The following is a 6,550-nucleotide window of genomic DNA, read 5'->3' on the forward strand; positions in this document are numbered from 1 at the left end:
TGCCTGGGCAATGGAATGGATCAAAAACGACGTAATCTCTTCAAATTACATATTCCTACCAGGATCAGTACTTTTTCGGGCTCTCAAACGCAACAAACGACACTAATTCGAAGCCCCCCGGTGAGATATCGCGGACTGTAACAAATTTTCATTGAAAATTCACATAAATTTCCGTATCGATATCCAACCCGTCCCTTGCGCTCGCTCTGTTCAGTTCGGTGGTAAGCAATTTCATAAATAAAACAAAAAGCCCAGGCAGGAGGTTTCGAATGGACTGTCGCCGCGACATGCATAAAAATGAGAATAAATAAATGTGCGTCCTGGCCAGCGCGATATGTCATTCCCTGCGTCGAGCTACATAGGTACGCATTCCACCATATGTGTACTGTACGTACCCACGTAATGGACCCAGCACAGCAACAACGAACGGAACGGGGTTTGCCTCTGACAAATTGAAAACCGATATCGGTAATATGCGCATTAACGCAGCTGCGCTGTTGCCCAGGGGTACGCAGTTTACCTATGCCAATAATGCATTGGTGGTGACTGTTACGGATTTGATCGCACTACCTCCTCACCAAATCCCCTGTGTTTCGAGGGTGAAGCCGCGTTTTGGGTGGTATTACGGAACCGTTTCGATTGTGGGTCAGGCTTACGATGCCGGACGAATCGGCGGCCCAGAGGATTCGGTTATTGATTTGAATTGCTGTGGATTTGGTGGGGGAAATGTGCGGAGTGTCAGAGTTGACCTTATCTGGAGCGACATGGCAATTTATTTCCATTCGTGGCGCTAAATTTGGACGCGAAAATCAATTTGTTCAATATTTCTATTGAGGGTGGCTCCGTCAGGCTAGATGACGCCTGAGCTTACTTGGTAATCCAATAGATTAAAACAGTTTTTCACTTGAACTGAATTTGAATATCTATACCATTTACATGTTTACATATTGATATTAAAAATGGAATTCGCTCACTAATCGCAGAATGGGAGCGTGAATAATTCAGAATAATGTGGCTTATGTCGGCTCCGTTAGGCTAGACAACTCGTGAGCCTGCTAGATTTGCAAGAGTCAATAAAATGAATTAACTTCAAATGCCGTTGTAATTGAGTTAATAAAATAAATAAATAGAATGAGCTCATCATTCGCCTTTTCGTCAGAAAGTGGCCATAAGATGTTTGGAATCTCTTGGGAGATATTCTGGATCGGTGACACTTGCGTCAACCAAGTGGGCAATTGTCCCCAAATAGGCCCTGACGGAATCTGCATCGTACCGGCACTTCGGCGCGGCCATCTGGGTTGATACCGAGTTTGTTATAATAGAAATGACCCCATAGAGCCCCTGACTGGCTAGATGACGCTTAATTATACTTAATAGAATTGAATTTGAATATCTCTACCAGTTATAAAAAAATAATATAGAATGAGCTCACCAATCGCGTAGTGTTAAGTTTGATTTGATCATTATAAAATTCCTAAAATCATTTCCTTCAATAACGCAGAATGGGGGCATGCATAATTTAGAATAATGCTACTTAGGTCGGCTCCGTTAGGCTAGATGACTCGTGAGCCTGCTATGTCAGCTAATTAATATACACAGTTGTAATTGAAATTATATAATAAATATATGAAATGCGCTCACTAATCGCCTACAGTATGATTCTTTTTCATCATAAAGTGGACACGAGATGTTTGGAACTACTTGGAAGATATTTTGGATTGGTGAAACCTATGCCAACCAAGTGTTCAATAGTCCCCGAATAGGCCATGGTAGAACCCGTGCCTGGTACTTTGGAGTAGCCATCTGGGTTGATACCGAATTTGTTATGTGTTCATCTCCTTGATCTTTCGAATTAATGAAGATTGATACATCGCACCGGACGATTGAGTCATATTCACCATTTTCAAAGCATCTTCTACAATCCGTAGAAAGTTATATGATCATTTGAGCTATTCTAGGCCATCCAAATTATATTGGAGTTCAGAGTATTTAAGTTAAGCTGAGCTACATCGGTAACAGATTCTACTTCCGGCATTTAGAGCTACATTGATAAATCTATGATATTTATGCAGCCTATGAAGAATCAAAAGACATTACAAGGCCCTCCAAAGATATTACATTATCCAAGTTGTTCTGTAATACAGAACTTGATTTCTACAGCCGTAATATCAACAATGTTTGCCATTTTTTATTTACGCAAAGTAATCAACCTGTTATGATTGAGCATCGAGATGGCACTCAGTAGACATTTATAACATACTCATGAGAATTGTGAAGTCTTCCATACAGTACTTGTGTTCAGAACTATAAGTCTACAGTAGAAACTAGGCATTGAGCTGTAACTAGTAGGTCTACGGTGAGTTTTCATTTGTAGAGTCATATTGCATCCACCATAATCTAATCACTCTAGTTCAAAGATTATGATTAGCATTATAACGATACAGAGAAAAAAAAACACTCGGCTTTTAGGTGCAGACTTGAAGTTCCGAGCTGAATACCTGGATTACCCATACAATATCTTGAAATGACTCGAAAGATTCTAAAATATTCATTGATTCTGGTTGGCTATATGACGTTTATGTTTATGGCGAAAGCAACTACTTTATCTGGCTCACTCAAAGTGCAAATTTTCGGTAATACTAATCCGTGCGGTCAATTATGATTTTCAAATAACTCAACGTACATATGTACAGATGGAAAAATTATTGGTTGAATTGGGAAAAAATCCACAGCTCAGGTGAGATTTGAACTCACGACCCTTATTCGCTAGACAAGTGCTTTATCAACTAATTTATCTGGAATTTTAAACTACAGAGTAATTTGGCTAACCCCACGATATTCTGGGATTCCCAGATTCCCAGAGGATGGGAAATGTCATGGAATTTCACGAAAAAAAAAATGTCATGACATTTTCCATTTTATACCGCTTCCAGTATAAATTTCCGTCCGTTATCATTACTAACCCATAATGAGGATTAGTTACAGAAAACTTTTGATGTCGTTGATGTACATTTTTTTACCAGGTATAGGGATATTAGCAAATAACGAAACGACATTTTTATGACATTTCCCATCCCTGTCTGGAAGTGTCTCGGAGTGGCCTTCGAGATTCCAAGGGGTTATTGATTTCGGTTGAATATGCAACGTTCCTCAGTGTAGCGGAAATTACTATTGCCACAAGTGTAAACCTGATGACCTGAACTTCAGGATAGTTTGGATGAACTGGAATACCCCAGAAGTATCTTGGAATGGTTCTTAAATCTCCGAGGTGGACATGGATCATAATGTAATGTTACAGCTTATGTCATATACCACAGTTACCGAACCTGCTTTAGTTGTGAAGCGTGCAATTCCAGGACAGTTTGGATGACTGAAAGCACGCCTAAAGGTGGAAAAGTATCCGCTGGTGTTCAAGGAGGTTCGGTACTCATGGTTGATGAAACAACCCCAGTAATATGTTTTAGTCAAGTAGGCTAGAAGAGGTTTTTAGAACCATCATAACACCAAAATTAAATACTTGGTTCCGATACGACTGGGATAATTTTGATTTGCAGTCTTTTGGGGGAATCGAAAACACTAGTTTTTTTTTCCGACGTTTCGGTCCGTATGGGACCTTTTTCAAGGATTCCAAAATATAACTTTTCGACTATCATTACAATATTTTAAATATTTAGTCAATTCTACAATTACCAATTATGTTTTCCTAGTCGAGATGGCTTTGCTGAACGCAAAAATGTCATGCGAAGTTTTGGTCTAAATGGAAGTCAATTTACAGTACTCGCATAGATTAAGTCCGATCGGTTTTAAACCGCAGGGTGTCCATCCATCCGGGAAATACGGGAAAACCGGGAAAAACCCGGGAATTCGAAACCACCGGGAAAAATACGGGAAAAACACGGGAAATTGTAAAAGGCACCGGGAAAAATCTTTATGGTGTCTATCTGTACTTCATAAGTGTCAAGCAAGTCTTGAATAGAATGACAACATAGCTACATAACAACATAGCAACATTAACAGAGTTGCCGGTTGAATATGTTTTTTTAGAAAGGCAGGAATTTTAGTAGTTTCTGTTGGATCTTGATAAATTCATGTAAAAGAAATCAGAATATACTTCTTAGGCGAAATTTTCAGATTTCTGCAAGATTTCACGGTGGACTTTTTGAGTCTTGTTAGGAAAATCGGAATTCCTGGCGAACTCAGTGAACCTGCAGAAGTTACTTACGACGAAGAGATTTTCACATTTGAAAAAAAAAATGTGTCAGTTTCTGGAGGGATTCTGGTGACATTCTTTGTGGAACTCTTCATATATTTCTGCCAGGTCCCTTAAATTTGATCCCTTTGGCTGAAGTCAAGGAGAAAATTATTGAAAAACAGTGATATTGTGCCTATCCGCTTCTGTACAGAATTTTGGAGGAGCTTTAAGTAAAATTCAAATAAAATTCTGAAGAGTAAGTACAATACTGTAAATTACAGCGAATTTAAAAAAAAAACTGCTCATGAAAGACTCTCTGATAGGATCCCATAAGAAATTTCCTACAGATTTCCTTAATAGTAGTAGAATCCACAGAAGAATCTTCTATGGAATCTGTGAAGAAATGTTTCAAAATGTTACTTCCTGGAAGCATCACTCGGATCCCCGGAAGAGTATACAATAGAATCCCTGATATGTTTGCGGCAATATTAGCCAAAGCATTTTAAAAGAAGTTGTAGGTACAACTTTCATGATTTTTTTTTTGGCAGAACCCATGGAGTTTGCATGGAGTACTTCCTAAAGGAAAAAATGTTGAATGTCCTCAAGATATTATTTAATATTGGAGAAGAACTCAAACGTTTTACTTCAAAATGCGGAGAAAATCGGTGTCAAAAGATTTTGGATTCTGCAAGTAAATTGTTTAAAATGACTATGCAAGTAGAACAAAAAGTTGGATGAAGATTTTCACAAAATGTAGCAAATAATTGATACATTTGTTTCTAAAGACCAGGTTTACCAAAAACGTTTCGATATTTTTCTACCGAATTTTTTATGATATTCAACAAAAATTTCGTGAAAAAATCAGACACAGTGACATCAGTTTCAATAATATTTTCATATAGATTCCATTTCCTTGTTATAGAAAGGACCTTTTCAACTATCTAATCCTAACTTTCGTGTAAGAAGGGGAAATTAACACCAGTGATTAAAGAGTTAGTAAGTTTTTTTTAAATCATTATTTATGAAATCAGGAAATCTATAAGATTCGTATCAAGTTATAGACCAAATTAAAACTGTATATAAAAATACACTGAGGAGCGCAAAAATTTGCGTTCGTCCATACTCGGGAAGTTAGTCCATACCCGGGAAAAATCCGGGAATCGGAAAACTGAATTTGAATGGACACCCTGAAACCGTCGTGATGCGGATAATCTCCCATCTATCGGGTGGTCTAGAATACCGTCCCTGTTTTTGGAATCTTTCACCATTACTTTTCGTAAAATATCCTTTCTGTTTGTGTGAGTCACTTTATCTCTGTTTCGTTTAGTGTGTGCATTAACTATCTAACTCTGAGTAGATTCTCTCATCTAGCTATTGTGTTTTGATCGGCATGTTCTATTCGTCGTCTCGTTTTTAGTAAGTGTAATTGTCCTGCATAAGTTACATGGTGATTGTCGGTGTCTGTTGTATGTAATGACAGCTGAATAATTACATTTTAGAACCCTTGAAAAAGGTCCCATACGGACCGAAACGTCGGGAAAAATCATCAACCAGTGTTTTCGATTCCCCCAAAAGACTGCAAGGCCAATACTCCGAAACAAAATTATAGATATTTTTAGGTTTTATGAAGGTTTTCATAACCTCTTCAAGACTAATTGGTCACCAAAATGTTACTTGGAAACGTTGCTCAGTGTAGCGAAAATGGCTACCGTCATAAATGTAAATCTTAAGTTCTGATCTTCAGGGTAGTTTAGAATTAACTAGACTATCCCAAAAGTAGCTCGGGATGGTTATACAAACCCCGAAGGGATCCTAACCTAGAATATCTTGGAAATGTCTCGATGTTGCCTTCGAGATGTCAAGAAGTTCATGTATCTCGTTTGATTATGCAACGTTTCTCATAGTAGTGGAAATGGGTACTGTCGCAAGAGTAGACCTGACGTTCCGAATTCCAGGACAGTTTGGCTTAACTGAAACACTCCAAATGTATCTTCTCATATGTGTGTAAGATGTTCAGGATCTCCCAAATCATCCAGACTTCAGACCGCATGATTTATTATATCAACCAAGGTTCTTACGGTTCCTACGGCAATCCTAAGACGAATATCTAATGATGTTCTCTGTGCTACTGTCGACTAACTGTTTGTATATGAATACATACCAGATGTACTACCCGATCAACCGAGCAACTTTTAAGATGCCCAAAGATACGTTACATGTACAAATAGGTCGTAGATGCTCTTCATTCCTGACTTCACCTAGTCTTCTAGGTAAACATGGTCTTCAAAATCAGCTAAGCTGGTCTTCTAGATCAACCAACCAAACAAAGCTATAATTTGAACTCCAATATGTTTTGAC

The 6,550-nt window shown here is 38.2% G+C and overlaps 1 protein-coding gene across 7 annotated transcripts in view; it reads left to right on the forward strand.

The window, feature by feature from the left end:
• The window catches only part of LOC109418953 (GATA zinc finger domain-containing protein 10), a 567,982-nt gene that overhangs the window by 67,828 nt on the left and 493,604 nt on the right, over window positions 1–6,550 (forward strand). The gene's annotated exons all lie outside the window — the stretch shown is intronic.

Source organism: Aedes albopictus, chromosome 2 (genome assembly GCF_035046485.1).
Source record: "Aedes albopictus strain Foshan chromosome 2, AalbF5, whole genome shotgun sequence".
In the NCBI taxonomy this organism is placed as follows: Eukaryota; Metazoa; Arthropoda; class Insecta; order Diptera; family Culicidae; genus Aedes; species Aedes albopictus.